The 19,313-nt window shown below is 34.3% G+C and overlaps 1 pseudogene; it reads right to left on the bottom strand.

Moving 5' to 3' along the window:
* Positions 1-430: 430 nt before the first annotated feature.
* LOC105295525 lies at positions 431-1,214 on the bottom strand (annotated as a pseudogene).
* Between the last annotated feature and the right edge of the window lie 18,099 nt (positions 1,215-19,313).

The following is a 19,313-nucleotide window of genomic DNA, read 5'->3' as shown; positions in this document are numbered from 1 at the left end:
AAAATTTCCAAACTTTAAACTTTAATGTTAAGATAATGGGGTATATATTTAAATTGTTTCTTTTTCTATTTGCCAAAATAGAAATAGACACTATATTGCCTAATTATAGCAGAGAAAAAAAATAATTAAAAGATAAAAGGACCTCAATGCACCAATTCTAGATATATTAGAAACAAATTAGGAAAGCTAGACAAAATGATTTACAAGATCAGCTATGAGCTCCTTTACTTTTATAATTTACATTATTTTAGTGGCTTATGAATATTTGTTAGAGATAATTTTTCTAACTCATTTGAGCCATTTGAATTAATTCAAAATAAATTTAGATCATGAGACTTTGAAATCACATAACCAGCGATTTCTTTTTTCATGCTATATCATCATTAATTAAGTACAAAGACTCTTCAAATTATGTCACCTAGAGATCATTTCACCTACTGCTCTGTTTGGCTGCTAGTCTCTTGTCTCTCTCTTCAGCAATGGTGAGAAAGATATCCCTTCTGTAAGGAAGAGAAATCCATGGTTTATTGCCTTTGCCAATAAAAAATAATGTTGGAGAGCTCAGTGGCAAAGCTGTTGCCATTGGCACCTTTCACATGAACTACATCAAAAGAGCCAGGGTGTGTCTCTCTGTTGGTTAACACACCAATTCTTCCCAGGTTAGCACCTCCGGTCATCTTACATAGGTTACCAAAGTCAAAATCAATAAAATCAGTAATTTTGCTAGTTTCCAAATCAATCCAAATGGTGTCATTCACCTTGATGAGGAGATCGAGGAGTGGATGGTGTGAGCATTGTGGGTCACTAGATGTGGGATTCCTATTGTCCCAACGAAGATCTTTCTCCCTTTGCACAACTTATATTTGGCCTCCTCAGGTGTAAATCAATGAACAGCAAACTGACCTTTAGTGTCATAGATCAAATGGAAATTCTCCTTGGTCTTGTCAATGCCGATGACATCTATAAAACCGGGCAGGTAGGTTACATCAGTTTGGACCTTGCCATTGATCTTAACAAACTGCTGCATGCAGATTTTCTTTACTTAATCTCCTGTTATGGCATACTTTAGTCTGTTCCTTGGTGAGAAGGAGACATTCTCTCAGCTTGTGAGGTCTGGTAGATGGACTAGGAGCAAATACACTGGTCATTTTATGCAGCATCCAATGCTTTGGAGCTGGTACCTGCTTCAGATGCTTCTTGGAACCAAAAGCCATGGTTGCGCTGGACACAGAGAGAGGACAATGATTTTTAAACATTTTTTTTTTTTAGAAATGGACTTCTCCCCTAAATAAACATTATATGAAATACCAGTAATTATAAAACAAACAAAATCAAGATTTTGGAGGCTAGGCCAGCTCTTCCCCCAACTTCACAGGCTTATAACCTGTGAGTTTTGGAACACATAATGACCTCTGTGGAACACAGTGCAACAAACAAAAACCAAACACCTGACTTAGAAAATCACATTTTATTAAAAAAAAGAAAACCTGGAAACCTTAATAAGTTAAATATTAGGGATGGATCCAGGACTAGAAATTAGGTGTCCAAATTCCTAATTTATTGCTTTTTTCATCTACACATCCATCTCTTTATAAACAACTGTATACTTAAAAAAAAAATGTGGGGAAATGAATGCAACATGTAGCAACTTGTATCAAGCCAGGCTTTCCAAGTATTATTTTTAATTGTTTGCCTGAAAACAGTAAAGCAATTTCAACTCAAGGTGAAGATTAGTTTCTAGTTTGTTACTTGATGTGCCAGGTTCTCCTGATACATACCCTCCAAGCCAGTGCCACTTCCAGCAATTCCAATTAGCATTGTTAGTACTTAGAATCTCCTAATCATCAGAAAACATTAAAAAAAAAATCCGAAAGAAAAAAATGGTGCTAAATATTTTTCTTTTTTTTCAGATATCATTTGTTTTTTTTTTATAAAAGTCTTTTGAGGACATTTATTTAGCACATTAAAACAAAAGACTAACACAGGACACCTACTATGCAAGGCCACCTGGCCTAGACTGGAAGACATACCAAATCTAATACATAGAAAAGAACACATAAAATGAAGACATAAAAACCATGTTTCAAATGAAAGAACGGGAGAAAGCTCTAGAAAATGAAAGAGAAACAAGCAACCTACAAGATATACAATTCAAAACACTGGTTATAAAAATGCTCAATGAACTTAGAGGAAGAAAAGATGATCTCAGTGAGAACTCCAACAAAGAGATAGTAAGCACAAAAAAAGAGATAGAAACTATTTAAAAAGAATGTCAGAAATGAAGAATACAATAACTGAAATAAAGAATATACTAGAAGGAATCAGCAGTAGATTGGATGAAGCAGAGGAACTAATCAGAGATTTGGAAGACAAGGTAGCATAAAACATCCAATCAGAACAGTAACAAGAAAAAAAATTTTTTAAAAAATGAAGATAGTTTAAGGGGCCTCTGGGACATCAGGTGTACCAACATTTCCATCATAAAAGTACTAGAGGAAGAGAGTGAGCAAGGAATCATGAACCTATTTGAAGAAATGATGGAAAACTTCTATAGCCTGGCAAAAAATATATATACATACAAGTCCAGGAAGTGCAAAGAGTCCCAACAAGAAGAACTCAAACAGGCCCACACCAAAACACATCATAATTAAAATGTCAAAGGTTAAAGACAAAGAGAGAATACTAAAAGCAGCAAAAAAAAGGCAGTTAGTTACTTACAAGAGACACCCCTCCGTAAGACTGTCAGCTGATTTCTCAACAGAAACTTTACAGACCAGGAGGGATTGGCATGAAATATTCAAAGTGATGAAAAGCAAGGATCTACAATCAAGACTACTCTACCCAGCAAAACTATCAATTAAGATTGCAGGTGAGATAAAAAGATTCACAAACAGGACAAGCTAAAGGAATTCATCACCACCAAGCCAGTATTACAGAAATGTTAAAGGGACTTCTTTAAGAATAAGAAGGAGGAAAAAACATAAATATGAATAATAAAATGGCAATAACGAAGTAACTATCAATAATCAATTTAAATGGATTAAATGTTCAAATTAAAAGACATATGGTAGCTGAGTGGGCAAGAAAACAAGATCTGTACATACGCCATCTACCAGAGACCCCCCCTTGAGATTGAAAGGCACGTACAAATGGCAAGTAAAAGGATAGAAAAAGGTATTTCATGCAAATGGAAATAAAAAAAGCTGAGGTAGCCATACTTATGTCAGACAAAGTAGACTTTAAAACAAAAACTATAATAAGAGACAAAGAAGGACATTACATAATGATAAAGGGATCAATCTAACAAGACGATATAACCCTAGTAAACATTTATGCACCCAACATAGGAAGCACTTAATTATATAAAGCAAATATTGATCAAACTAAAGGGAGATATTGTCAGTCATACCGCCATAAAAGGGTTTTTACACCTCATTGACCCCAGTGGATAGATCTCCCAGACAGAAAATCAACAAAGAAATAGCAGCCTTAAATGATACAATAGATCAGATGGATTTTATTTATATTTTTAGAGCATTTCACCCCAAAGCAGCAGAATATACATTCTTTTTTTCTCCCTGGCTTTATTGAAATAGACAATTAGTTGCTTGTATTTACATTGCACAATTCATTGAGGTTTTTTTTCAATTATAGTTGGCATACAATAATATACCAGTTTCAATTGTACAACATAGTGAGCAGAGATCCACATAACTCACAAAGTGATCAGCACACTAAATCTAGTACCCCTCTTCCCCCTTACGTATATATTACAACATTATTAACCATCTTCCCCATGCTGCATTATACATCTCCATGTATATTCTGCAACTATCTATTTGTACTTCTTAATCCCTTTGACTTTTTTTGCTATCCTTCCAACCCCTCTCCCATCTAGGAACCCTCAAAATATTCATGTATTTATGAGTTTACTTCGATTTTTGTTGTTCTTGTCGCTGATTTTCTTTAGGTTCCACATGTACATGAAATCATGAGATATTTTTCTTTCTCTATCTGACTTATTTCATTCAGCACAATACCCTCTAGGTCCATCAAGGCAATACCTTTTTCCATACCCTTGCTTTTAATCTGCATGTGTCTTTTAGTCTGAAGTGAGTCTCTTGTAGGCAGCATATGTAGGGGACTTGTTTTCTTATCCATTCAGCCACTCTATCTTTTGGTTGGAGCTCTTCTTTTCCATTTGGGGTACTTGTTGATAGGAACATAGTAGTTATTACCACTCTTATTCATGTTTTCGATACATGTTTTTTTCTTCTTAAAGAGGTTCCTCCCACATTCCCTATAATACTGGCTTGGCGGTGATAAATTCCCTTAGCTTATTTTTGTCTAGGAAGATCTTTATCTATCTTTCCACTCTAAATGATAGCTTTGCTGGATAAAGTATTCTTGGTTGTAGATCCTGAGTTTTCATCGAATATTTTGTGCCAAGTCCTTCTGTCTTCCATGGTTTCTTTTGAGAAATCAGCTGCCAGTCTTATGGGCGCTCTCTTGTAGGTAACTAACTGCTTTTTTTCTTGTTGCTTTTAAGATTCTCTTTTTGTACTTAACCATTGCCATTTAAATTATGATGTGTCTTGGTGCGAGCTTCTTTGGCTTCATCTTTCTTGGGATTCTGAGCTTCCTGGGATTTTATGTCTATTTTCTTCACTGGGTTAGGGAAGTTTTTCATCATTATTTCCTCAAATAGCTCTTCAATATCTTGTTTTTCTTCAGGTACCCCTATGACATGGTTATTTATATAATAGTGTCCCATAGGCTCCTTAAATTATTATTATAGCCTTGGCTTCTTTTTTCTTGCCATTTTGATTGAGCATACTTGGCTTCTCCATCCTCTATATCAGTGGTTCGTTCCCCTTCTTTATCCACTCTGTTGATTCCATATACTCTTCATCTCAGATAATGTATTCTTCATTTCTGACTGGTTCCCTTTTATAACTTCCAATTTTTATTTTTATGTTTTTTATCTCTTTGTTAAAGTTCTCACTGAATTCATCTACACTTCCCCTAAGTTCCTTGAGCATCTTTATAACCAGTGTTTTGAACTCTGCATCTGTTAGATTGCTTGACTCCATTATTCCTTTATTTCTGTTCTGTTCTCTCATATGGTTTCTACTTTTTGCCTTCCAATTTGACTGCCTTTCTGTGTCTGTTTCTATGTACTAAGCAAAGCTCCTAAGTCTCTCTATTTTATTAGTTCAGCTTTTTATATAGTTGTCCAGTGGCACAGTCCTGAGAGGGGTTCAGCTAAAGATCAAATTTAGACCCAGCCTGTGCCCCTCTGGGGCCACCTGTTAAGATTCAGCAAGCAATCCACAGATACTGTGCTCAAGAGGCCACACCAGAAACCACGATCAGCTGCCACCAGTTTGAGTCTTGGCACTGCTCAGCAAGGAGCACCTGTCTCATGGAGGATACACCTGAATGTGGCTTGAATGGGGCTTCGAGTTGGGGGAGGTGGAGTTTCAGTGAATCCTCTGGGTGATGACATGTCAGCTATGGCAGCACTGAGTCTGCACTCTGGGAGGTGGGAGGGCTCAATAGCAGATACCACTGGCACTTCTGTCCGGAGAGAGCCTTGCCTCTAGCCCTCACTCTGAGAACTCAGTGACTCCCTGTAAGTCCCGGTGGCCCCAGAGCAGCCAACCAGCGCTGGTGCTCAGAACAAGCAGGTCCTTCATGACGAAAATTTGCTGGCGGTCATGGCCCCCTTAAGAGGTGTCTGCAGCTGCTGGCTGTCACTGGCACAGCCTCTGTTCCACTCAACTGCTCAGGACCGGTCAGCCTCATGTCTTCACCCCCTCCTATCTTCTACCTTTGCAGGTATATTATTTCTCTCCCTAGTTGTAGTGCTTCTATTCCTCTAGATCTCAGGTGACTTTCCTTGCTGTTTGCTCCGTGTGTCTGTCACAACTTTGATGTAGTCACAAGAAGGATGAACAAAGCCTCTATCATCTATGCCATTTTTTTTTTCTCCTCAGAATGTACATTCTTCTCAAGTGAACATGGAACATTTTCCAGGATAGATTACATGTTAAGTCGCAAAACAAGCCTCAATAAATTTAAGAAGATTGAAATCATATTAAATGACTTTTCTGACCACAATGGTGTGAAACTACAAATCAATTACAAGAAAAAAAAATTCACAAGCACGTGGAGGCTAAATAACATGCTACTAAAAAATAAATGGGTTAACAATAAGATCAAGGAAGAAATCAAAAGATACCTTAAAGCAAATGAAAATGAAAACGCAGTGACTCAAAATCTGGGGGGTACTGTGAAAGCAGTTCTAAGATAGAAATTCATAACAATACAGGCCTATTTAAAGAAATGAGAAAAATCTTAAATAAACAATCTGACCTTACAGCTAAAAGAAGTAGAAAAAGAATAGCAAACAAAGCATAAAGTAAGTAAAAGGAATGAAATAAAGATTCATGTGGAAATAAATAAAATAGAGTCTATAAAAACAACACAAAGATCAATGAAATCAAGCGCTGTTTTTCTTTGAAAAGATAAACAAAATTGATAAACCTTCAACTAGACTCATCAAGAAAAATAAAATAAAGAGGACCCAAATAAAATCATAAATGAAAGAGGAGACGTGAAAACTGACTCCTCAGAAATACAAAGGATTATAAGAAAATACTATGAACAATTATATGCCAACAAATTGGACATCCGGAAGAAATGGATACATTCCTAGAAACATATAATCTTGCAAGACTGAATCAAGAAGAAACAGAAAATCTGAACCAACTGATTACTACAAATGAAATCGAATCAGTAATCAAAAAAACTCCCAACAAACAAAAATCCTAAATGGGTTGGTTCCACAGGTGAATTTTACCAAACATTCCAAGAAGAATTAACACCTATTCTCAAACTATTCCAAAAAGTTCAAAAGAAGGGAAGGCTCCCAAGCTCATTTTACGAAGCCATTACCCTGATTCCAAAACCAGACAAAGACATTACAAAAAAATGAAAATTATAGTCTGATATCCCTGATGAACATAGATGCAAAACTCCTCAACAATTATTAGCAAACTGTATTCAGCAATACTTTAAAAAGATTATACACTATGATCAAATTGGATTTACTACTGGGATACAAAGTTTAATTCAATATTTGCAAATTAATGTGATACACACCATTAACAAATTGAAAGATAAAAATCATATGATCATATCAATAGATGAAGAAAGAGCATTTGCCAAAACCCAGCATCTATTTATGATAAAAACTCTCAGGAAAGTGGAAATAGAAGGAACACACTTCAACACAATAAAGGCTATATATGACAAACCCACAGCTAATATCATACGGTTTTCCTTAATATAAGGAAGAAGATGATGATGTCCACTTTCATGACTTTTATTCAATATAGTACTAGAAGTCCTAGCAATCAGACAAGAAAGAGAAATAAAAGGCATATAAATCGGAAAGGAAGAAGTAAAACTGTCATTAGTTATAGATAACATGGTGCCTATATAGAGAACTCTAAAGATCCCACCAAAAAACTACTAGAAACGACAATCAAATTCAGTAAAGTAGCAAGATATGAAATTAATATTCAGAAGTCATTTGTATTTCTGTACACCAATAATGAACTATAGGAAAGAGAATTAAGAAAACAATCGCAATCTCATTCACAATTACATCAAAAACAGTGAAATACCTAGGAATAAATTTAACCAAGGAGGTAAAAGACCTGTACTCTGAAAATCATATAATTAAAAAAAGGAATTGAAGAAGAAACAAATAAATGGAAGCATATTCTATGCTCATAGATTGGAAAAATTAACATTGTTAAAATGCCCATACTACCCAATATAATCCGTAGTTTCAATGCAATCTCTATCAAAATGCCAGTGGCATTTTTAATAGAACTAAAACAAATAATCCAAAAGTTTATATGGAACCATAAAAGACCCTGAATACCCAAAGTAATATTGAGAAAGAAGAACAAAGTTGGAAATATCATGCTACCTGATATTCTATGCTACAAGGGTATAATAATCAAAATAGCATGGTTCAGGCATAAACAACGGACATATGGATCAATGGAACAGAATAGAGAGCCAAGATACAAATCCACATCTCTATGGGAATTTAATCTATGACAAAAGAGGCAAGAATATACAATGAGGTAGAGATAGTCTATTCAATAAATGGTATTGTGAAAACTGGACAGATACGTACCAAAAAATGAAACTAGACCACCTACTTACATCTTGTACAAGAATAAACTCAAAATGAATTAAAGACTTAATATTTTCCCCTAAAAGAAAACATAGTCAGTAAACTCTTTAACATTATTCTTAGTAATATTTTTTCTGCCAAATCTCCTCAGTCAAGGGAAACAATAGAAAAAATACACAAATGGGACTACATCAAACTAAAATGGTTTTACACAGCAAAGGAAACCACCAAAGCAAAAAGACATTCTACTGAATGGGGGAAGATATTTGCCAATGATACATCTGATAAAGGGTTAATATCCAAAATTTATAAATAACTCATACAGCTCAACACCAAAAAAAAACCCAAATCAATTCAAAAATGGGCAGAGGACCTGAAGAGGTATTTCTCCAAAAAGGACAGACAGACAGGCAATAGACATAAGAAAAGATGCTCAATATCACTAATCATCAGAGAAATGCAGATTAAAACCACAATGAGATATCACCTCACACCTGGCAGAATGGCTAGTATCAATAAATCAAAAAACAAGTGTTGGCAAGGATGTGGAGGCAAGGGAACCCTCGTGCAACATTTGTTGGTGGAATCGCAAATTGGTACAACTACTATGGAAAATATTTTGGAGGTTTCTCAAAAAATTAACTCAGCAATTCCACTTCTGGGTATTTATCCAAAGAAAACTAAAGCACTTATTTGAAAAGATATATGCACCACTATGTTCACTGCAGTGCTATTTATAATAGCCAGGATATGGAAGCAACCTTAATGCCCATCAATAGATGATTAGCTAAAGAAGTGGTGGTACATATATACAATGAAATATTACTCAGTCATAAAGAAACTGAAATCTTACTATACATGGATGGACCTAGAGGGTACTATGCTAAGTGAAATAAGTCAGACAAAGACAAACACTGTATGATTTCACTTACATGTGGGATCTAAAGAACAAAATAAACTAACAAATAGAACAAAAACAGACTCATAAATAATGTAAATGTCTAACCACTATGCTGCACACCTGAAACTAATAGAAAATAGTAATTAAAAAAAGACGAAAGGCTAATTACCCTAAGACAGTATCATTCTATTCAAATTGAAATGTCAGAAAGTTTTGTATTGAAAGTAGTTTCAAAGGAAGTGCTTTTTTTATACATTAAGTTTTTGAAAGAAAATTAGATCAAGCGGCTGCAAACTTTTCTTAAGGAGTACAGTAGTATTTTAGGCTTGTGGGCCACATGGTATATGCCGCAGGTACTCAATTTACTCATTCTGAAGATGCAGGGGGAAAGCATCCATAGATCATAAAATGATTAACACAGCTGTGTTCTAATAATTTCTTATTTTAGAAAATATGTGGAACAACAACCCATAGTTCATAGCTTACTGATCTCTGAGTTAAGTGATATTAAGCGAACTTCTAAAGTTTAAAGTGAGCACTTAAAGACACATTCGTGGAGGAATATATTTAAGCTTATAACTAAATAATAATAAAGGAATTAAGGTTTTCAGGGGAACTAAAGACTTAAAAGCACTTTTTTTCCTTTTATATGTATCTTAGTCAAGTAAATTATTTTTTCTGTTTTTTATTATATTTATAATAAATGAGGATTATAAGATATTTAACTTAAAAGGGAATTCAACCATGACAATAAAAAAGGGAGAGTTTAATTTGATAATTAGAACAAAGATCATGTATCCATGTTTCCTTATTTATATATTTTTTCTTCTCCACAAGGTAGCAATTTCAAGCCATATATCTTTGCCATTTAGTTAAATGAGTTGAATAATTACTACTGCTTCTCTGATCAGGTTTTATTAATCAATGCCAGTAAATTATCCAGAAACTAGTAGATGAAAGAAACTATTACATTCATAGAATTTTTTTCTTTTTACAATTTTAACAATTTCAGTTAAGTTTATTTTTGAAAGTAAATTACATTTTCCGGAGAATTATACCATAGCGTGTACCTTTGGCCGGGAGTCGGCGGGTGGGGTTGACAGGCCTTGCCTAGTTTGCCTGATTTAAATTACTCATGAGTGAGCAGGTGGTGGTGGTAGAGATGGTTATAGGCTCTCTATATGATTATCTGCTCCTTTCAACTATATCTAAGTAAAACAAAAGTCCTATGATATGGCTTAAGGAAAAAATATCAGACTTTTCCCATTTTGAAGCAAGATTTCAACCAAGAATGACAAAAATGACTTGGATCTGGGCCTCTGAAAGTCAAGTTTGCTGCTAGTAAGTTGTATTTTAAATTTGATTGCTTTATAATAACCCTCCATCATTTATTAAAAATTCATGTTGCTAGTGAAGAGTTTTGTATATTTCAAAGGTTTGTTTCCAGATAGAAAACTGAGAGTGAGATATGAAAGAGATTATATTTTAATGAAAGTATTTAGAAAACAGAACTGGGCCTACTAATTGAGCGAAAATAAACTAGCAGATTTTTTTTGTTTATAAAGGCACAGGAGTCACTTATTCTTGTTGCATTTACCAAGTGAAAAAATTCAGCTGACACTATTGTATGGGAGTCAATTAGAATGGCAGTGTCTCAGTCCATAGGTCCAAGTAAACTGCTTAGGTATGCAAATTAAATTATTCCTCTCTGTCACTGGATAGTCCAAATACCAGTGGTTATCTGTCAACTGTGTAGTTACAGTAACTAGTTTAGGGCACATAATCCAGTCAGAACTAATGACATATAAGAAATGTTTTTTTTCTGGAATAAGGAAAAGTTGCCTTTCTTTTCCACCAGAAGAAATTATTTCCTTTTCTTGAATCGTGTGAGAATATGAGGTTCAGATCAGTGAGAGAACCTAAAGGGGCCAAGAATGGCAGGGAGAAGAAGGCCACCATTTGCAGACTGAGAATGACATTTCCAACATGTAATAGAGAGAATGAGAGAAACCAGATCATTGGTGATATCATTTGAGCTACAAGGTCAAATTTGCCTGAAGTTAAGCCCTACCTTTCACTGGCAGCCCTAATAAGTTCATAAAAAATAAGTACACAAAAGTACCTTTTTTTTTTTTTGAAATTTTAATTAAATTAAACAAATCCCAAGAGCTAAGCCCTGAAATAAGTGTCAGGGATCCTTCAGAGGAGCTGCAACACTTAGGAAGAAGGGGCGATAAGGAATCAGAACTGGTATTTTTCCCTGTGCCTTTCCTGGAGTCGCTTTTATTTTGGAGAGCTTTGAAAAGGACACAGGTCTCACTGGATAATTCCAGGTCTTCACTCCTCAAAGCAAAATCAAGATTTTAGTTTAAAATAAGGGCAAATGAGAATTACATATTTCTAAACTACTTAGATTGTTTATTTAATTGGAGAAAAGTGGAAAGAGCACACACTTTGGAGTCAGGTAGCTCTGGGTTCAAATTTTGGCTCCAACACACTTACTAACTCTTAAACCTTGTGCAAGTTACCCTACCTCTCTTAGGCTTACCTTCTCATATGTTTAATAGTTATAATAATATTTATCATACAGGAATTTTGATAGGATTAAATGATGGTAACATTTAGGCAAAGTATTTAGTACAGGATCTAGCAAAACTCGAGCTTCCTTGCCAATATTAACATTGTTTTATTTCTGTTTTACATTTTTCTAGATATGATTCCTGTAAATTGTATGTCCTGTGACCACTAGAAAAAAAATATGATAGTATTCATTCTTCACTGAGTAGAAGATGTTCATAATTATTGTAATCTAGCAGCAGATTTGGGGAGAGACAGAGTTCTTCTGGCTTTCTTTGATTTCCATCCTAGCCTGCATTGATGTAAAATGGTGTCATTGTTTTACATGAATAAACAATTAGTCCAGATTAGATCCTATATATTTAATGAACAATGATAGTAAACAAATATGTGACTTTTTAACAAATAGGTTTTCATGCAAGTTATGTGTCTGTGCTGCTATCCCTCCTCCACCCTTACTGCACCTGTGTCAGACCTTTCTAATTCATCACTTTCTAATTCAGCACCTGCCTTCTCAACTACTCACAACATGGTACTTCAGTATGTTAGTTCCAGTTGGAATTGGTGTTAATTACTACTTACCATCCTGATTATTAGATATTTCCCCATGTTTATCACATCAGTAAATATATTATATGATACCTTGGATATTTTCTATATAAACCATATTATATATTAAGATTAGCCACATTAGATTAAAATAATTAATTACATGTATATTTATGTCATGTAGATATTGAAATTTCACATCAATTCACCAAAACCATATGTGATTAATTAAAAAAAAATTTGTACAGCATACTAGAACAATTCAGAAATAGCCATAACAATTTACAGGGTCAACAATCCAGGCCTGAAAAGTCAGAGTGAGTTCAGAGATTAAGAAGTCATCAACCACACAATGACATAATATCAGGTGTTGCTAACGTAGTAATGACACATACATCAGTGATTTTCTAAGTAAACATTAATACCTCAGATAGTTGCCATTGTGAAAGGGATGTTATTATATGCATGATATAAATTGCATTGCTTCAATGTGGCTTTGCCTCAGATGATAATGGCCTATTGAAGTTGTTAGCATTTCAGAAAGAGTAAAAATTGCAATAATGCATTTTACAATTCTGTAGGAATTTTTTAAATTTGTTATGCTTTTTAAATTCCCTTTGTCTTCTAAAGTAAAAAATGATAGTATACGTTTAACAGCACACCTCAAACCCTAATGCCTAAGAATGCCATTTTAAAGTAGCGGGATTCAGAAGCACCTATTCTATAACCAAAGGTATTGTGCACTGAATATTGACTTAGTCTTCACAACCAATGAGGTGAAGTTGGGTTTCCTGAGAGGTCTCTTACCTTTCAATATATTTTAATATAGTCAGAATTATGGGTGTATGAAGGATATGAAAGCAATTCCATTGATTTTTTTTTAAATCTAGAAGAGTCAAACGAAGATTCCAGGAAATTCTGCATGGACACATTGAAGAGGTCTTACAGCAAGCCCTGGGCTGAGCTGCAGAGCCAGGTTAGGTTTATTGATAATCATGAAGCTCCTGTGTACCCTCTTATCTATTAGAGGAATTCAACGTGTGACAAAGGACTTTCCTGGATAAAATAGAAGTAAACATCCGCACTAAATATTGAAAAGCACACATTTTTGTAAATACTATCTTCAGAACTATTTGCAGCTTTTCTTTATAGTGATTGTTAACTCTACATCATGCATAGATTTAGACTCCATGCTTTCGGCAGGACTCCTAAGCAATCCCATTGTTTAGGGACCAGGTCTGATACACCTGCAAATGGCCTCGCCCCATTCATTGGCCAATGAATGGAGAGATACTTCACTTTTTGACCCTCTGACACACATGAGCAGTACATTCCCATGGGCAAATGTACGTGGTCACACAGTTCCTGGTTAGTTAGCTGTAATTATCCCATGCATTTAATATCCTACTTAATAAAATGATCATAACACTATTGAAATCTGGTATAATACGTAAAAGCAAATTTTTCCTTGCCTTATGATTTGCACTACAATTTGACAGTAAGATGTTATGGGTCTCTCAGGTTGAGAACGATAGCAAGAACTTTAACACACATCTAGAGAGTCTTGAAAAGAGGCTGCAGCACCAATGTGGAAAAAATTTTCTGCTAGACTGAAGACCTGTATCAAGTAACTCAATTTAAAGGACCAGTCAATTCAGGCATTCCGCCATGCCTCCACCATGATTGAGGAATACCTAACTATTACTACACTTTATTTCTGGCATAGATAGAGGGGCAGAATGGCTGATAACAGGATGCTTAAATGCTGCTGAATGAAGTACTTTGAGTAGGAAGAGCAAAGAAGAGCAAAGCGAATGCACAGGAGAGCAGGGCTTCAAAAAAGAGAACATCACTGTGAACTGCTGGCAAAAAAGCAGCAACCCGTATTCCTCTGCCAGGTAAGCATGGCAACAGATTTAATTGGATAGCTTAGTTGGAGAAAAGTACTAAAAAGAACAGGGGTTTTATAGTCATTGCCTTAATCAATGACACACAAGTAAAAGCTATAGCTAAAGTACCAATTTTTTCTTGTAGTGTGAGTAAGACTTTTGGTAATAGCATTAACTTCTGAGTCACACGCAGAGATAAAGAGGGAACATCAGCAGTAGAGTGATATTTTAAAACAAAGAGCAAGGCATATACATGTCGAGAGGTACCAACTCGCTTGTTAGGAGTACAAGCTCTGGAGCCAGGCTGAGTGTTCAAAACCAGAATTTACAATTCATTGGCTGTGCGATCTTGACTAAGTGACTTAACTTCTCTATGCTTTAGTTCTCTCTTCTGTAAATGGGATTAATAAATGAAGTTACTTTATATGTTCCCCATGAGAATTAAGTGAATTTATGAAAAGTATTTCACACAGTTTTTGGCTTATTATTGTTTTACAGGGCTAAGCTTTTATTATTTTACTTTATTATTCTTATTATAATAGACAAATGTGTATTTAAATTCAGCCAGATTTATCAAATTGAGTTATGATTTTCTCATTAGAAATATATCTGCGATTGAGGCAAAATACCTCAGAGATCAAGAAATTCAATTGAAACCTAAAATACCTTAGAAAATATGTGTGGGGAAAAATATGCTCTTTTTCTTAAAGTTAGAGTCCCTAAATTCTTTACCTTAAAAATAGTCAGCAGAAAAGTTCCTTTGGGTCATTAGTAAAGGAAGGGGAAAACACCCATCTGGCAAAAACACTACTATTTATTTATTTATTTTACTCCTTTGTCTTTGACATTGATAGCGTGTTGTTGTTTGTTTCATTCTTAAAAGGGTGCCTTCGAATCACTTGTTAGCTACTTACTGCCTTGGTGTAATAAATAGTTGCTATTGGATTAAAGAAATGGGCAGTTTCTTCTGGACTTAGAAAATAGAAGTAAAGATAATATACAAAGTATTTTTGTGATTTTTTTTAATAGCACTGTTTTCCAGACTAGATTTGCCTTTCTAAACCAGTTACTCCCCACAAAATGGACCATTTAGGGTCAGTACTATGAGATACACAGATATTATAACGCTGTTTAAGAAATCGAGGAACACTGTTAGGAAACACATTCCAGAGAGAGAACTGGGGGAAAGGAGATTTTTATATATAAAAACTACATTTACTAACAATGTAACACAAATATGGTGAAATACAGCTATCCCTCGTATCTGTGGGGGATTGATTCCAGGACATCTGCAGATAGCAAAACCCTCAGATACTCAAGTTCTCTATATAAAATGGCATAGTATTTGCTATAACCTATGTACATTCTCCCATACACTTTAAATCATCTCTACATTACTTAAAATACCTAACACAATGTAAATGCTATATAAATAGTTGTTAGGCTGTATTGTTTAAGGAAGAAAACAAAAAAGAAAAGTTCATACATGTTTGGTACAGAAACAACCATCAAACATCCTAGGCCTAACTACATAGTACACATCAGTAGCAATGAAACATTTAAAAAATATTTTCCATCCACAGTTGGTTGAATCTATGGATGTGGGACCCGTGGATACAGAGTGCCAACTGTACGATTATATAAATTACTGTTTTACTACATATACCTGTAGAGAAAGACTTGGAGAAAAGTTATTAATCCGCATGGTTGCAGATGTCGCAGAGTGACGTTACTTTCTCCAGAAACTCTCCTTCGAGTTCAAGAACAAGGTCAATGCCCATCCTGTACCTAAACCTACTATAGCCATTGCTTCGTGGATTTTTAATTTACTGTCCAACTTCACGTAGGACAATATTATTCTTACTGTTAGAACCATATATTGTTTTATTTTTTTTAATCCATAGCATTTAGCAGAGTACCTTGCAGATAATACAGTCAGTAAATATCAAAAAATAAAAGAGGAACCCTCTGGGCAATAAACAAGTGGTTTCCAAATATTCTAAGGTGAGCATATATGGTTCTTATAATTTAAACTAATTGAGTGAATGCAATTTAACAAAAATTATTTTGAAGTGAGGGACCTCAAAAAATAATTATGGATCCAAGAAAAAAAAATCAGAAAAGAGAAAAAATAAACAGTAATTTGGGCCAAGTATCAAAGTATATACCACCCACAAGGACGCTTAAAACAATGAAATATAGATGTTTTTCATAATAGAAGGAAGATTTATTTACTCCTATTAAGACAATTCACCTTCATCCATTAATTATTCTATTTTTTGATATGCATCATTATCTAATGTCAATAACATAAACATAAGTTCAGGGTTTGAGTGTAGGCTGCAATATTACATAAATGTATACCCCATTATAAGATTTTTTTTTTTTCTACAAAATGAAATTTGGAGCAAAGCAAAAATAATCTTGGACTTTTCCTAATTATTAAAATACTATAATAAATTCTTATTAAGTGGTCTCTATCTAGAGAGTTGCGTGATAATGAGACAAAAATAGCTCAGTTCATTTTTTCCTTTCAAACACAGGCTATTGTATATTTGTACAAACAGGATTTCTTTTTGGAGACTCATTTTCCCATTACAATATTCTTTTTATTATTAAATGAAACATTTCACATCATTTCCACTACTTTGGCCATATATAGTGGATGATAATATGTACATTTCTTAAAAGGCATATCTATAAATAACCAGTTTTCCTTTTTATATTGATTTAAGTTATATTTGGTATTGAAGTATAAGTGAAAACTCTAAGAATAAAATCACTTTTGCTTTCAAACTTCCTTCTTTTTTTAAAGAATCATCACACCTACCTTACTCTCTAATCTGTTATTATACAGTGAAACACTTCTGTAATAACAAAAATGTTCTTACATTTTAGGGGGAACTAAGTTTTTAAACTGCTATACATGGCAATATTACACTATAGGTATTTTGTCAGAGCTTTAAAAATGAACATTAAGTATAGGACTGGCTAAGTGGGGGAGGGAGCGTTATAAAGCAATCACAGGGTATATTTTAGATTCGCACTACTGTCAGACCAGGAACAACATCTGGCTGGAGACTATTGTACTAATTGATACAAGCAGTTAGGCTCAATTAGTGTATGTCTTACCTTCTTTTAGTCCACCATGCCCTGACCTTCTTACCTATGACCATTTTTCCAATGGAACTGTTTTGAAATTCCTAATAGATTCACAGACAGAAATATTATCCAATTTTCTTATCTTCTAAAAAAATGCAACATGGGAGAGAGAAGCAAGAGATATACAGAAAGATGCCAAATGAAGAGGAACCCAAGGCTGGAAAGAAGTTTTCCATAAGAGGTGGATGGGTTAGCAGTGTTCTCCTGGACTTACGGTGTCCAGAAACTTGAGAGAAGACTGAATGTTAAGTGAGGAGGCATCTTATCTTGGGTCTCCTGTCCATAATAGGATACATTTTATGGTGACAAAGGAGAACCTTAAACAGAAATATAAATTCAGCATAAAAACTCCTATGTCAAGTGAAAGATGCATAGTGTGTCTAATGATTTGTTAAGTAGAGGAAGGAATAACTTACTAATATTTTCAAATGGAAATTTTAGGTGTAGCACAGCACCTCGAGACTACAAGTTATTCCCAAACCTTTAGACCATCATTCCTCTTTTACACTTAAATACTTCCATGATTATGTATAAAGAGGAGGATAAAAAAAATGTAACAAGTTAGAGATAGACCAATTTCATTTGGTTCCTGGAACATCATCTTTGTGTAGTGAGCATTGATTACAAAATCAGCTTTAAAGAAAATTAAAATGAACGGTGATTTTGACTCTAGGAAACGGACTGTAGAACTTTCATTTTTAAAGTGGAATCAATATCTTACATCATTAATGATACTAAGCAAAGACTGAGGAGAAAATTGGTGTTGTTTCAAAGATTGATTTTTTTTTCTCTTTATGTACTTTTATATTGATCTAAGAATTCACACCTTAAACCGCTAGGGTTATAATTTAAATATTACAAAATAAATAATTTGAAGGGCAATGTCATATGTCATTAAAGATTATTTCTCTCTATTGTTTTATTTTTATATACTCTCAAACCACTCAGCTGTGTTTCATACACACACACACAGAAACTTTATGTCCATCATTATCACAAAAACTACTTCATTTTGGAGTGACACTTGATTTACACCTTGAAACAGAGAATAAGTCAAACAAGGTTATCATCTTTGTGGGTAAGTAAGTGTTTACTACTCTCTTGGGTCATTGGCAAAACATTCACAACATGTGTGTTTAGAGATAGCAGATGCCAAATGAAGATATCAGGAAGAAAATTGTTTTTTGTAATAGCTCAAATTCGGGGGCAGGTGAGGATGTTTTAGGTTAGAAGAGAAATATAGGAAGCATAATAGGAGTATTGATATTAGAGAGGAGAATGTTTTAGATAATAATTGTTAGCCTACTCCAGATGTTTTTCAAACTGGAGAAATCACAAAGGCAGAAATGAATATCCATGCTCACAGATGGCTTCTTCTGCTTATAGTACTTGCTGAGTAACCATTTGGAACAAATATTTTACTTTAATATGTCCAATCAATAGGTATTCCAAAAAAACATGTTTGCTAAATATTGTAATGGGCTATTCCAGAACAGTTAAGAAAACTTTGCTACTCACATCTGTGTATACTGTTTAATTTCTTGTGTGATGTCTTACCATACACATTTGGAAGTAAAGTAGAATTTTAAAATATCAAACTTAAAAACTGTGTAAAGCAACTTTGCATTTAAGTAGTATTAGCTTTGAGACCCATCTAAAGGCCTGCACATGAGAACCAGCTGAATTTTCTAGATAGCTGAAGGATTTGCCAAAGGCAATTTCTTCAGTCTTTTCTTCATGATTACATACAACCCATAACTAAATAACAAGTGAGTATCACCAGATGTGAAATATTTGTATCAATTACCTGGGAAAACGTTTATGAGAAGAAAATAAGCATACTTGTTTTTTTGAAAACTGAATGGAGTAGTTATTTGCAGCACAATTAGAAGTAGGCTTTGTTTAAGTGAATGAATAAATGAGAACAGTTGTTCTTAGTGTAATGACAACTTAGACACAGCCAAAGATTCAGCGAGAAAAGCAGTACTTACCAGGGAAAGCTATAGTTTTAGCAAAT

Source organism: Pteropus vampyrus, unplaced genomic scaffold, assembly GCF_000151845.1.
Source record: "Pteropus vampyrus isolate Shadow unplaced genomic scaffold, Pvam_2.0 Scaffold107, whole genome shotgun sequence".
NCBI lineage: Eukaryota > Metazoa > Chordata > Mammalia > Chiroptera > Pteropodidae > Pteropus > Pteropus vampyrus.
This window is presented reverse-complemented; position numbering and strand designations above follow the sequence as displayed.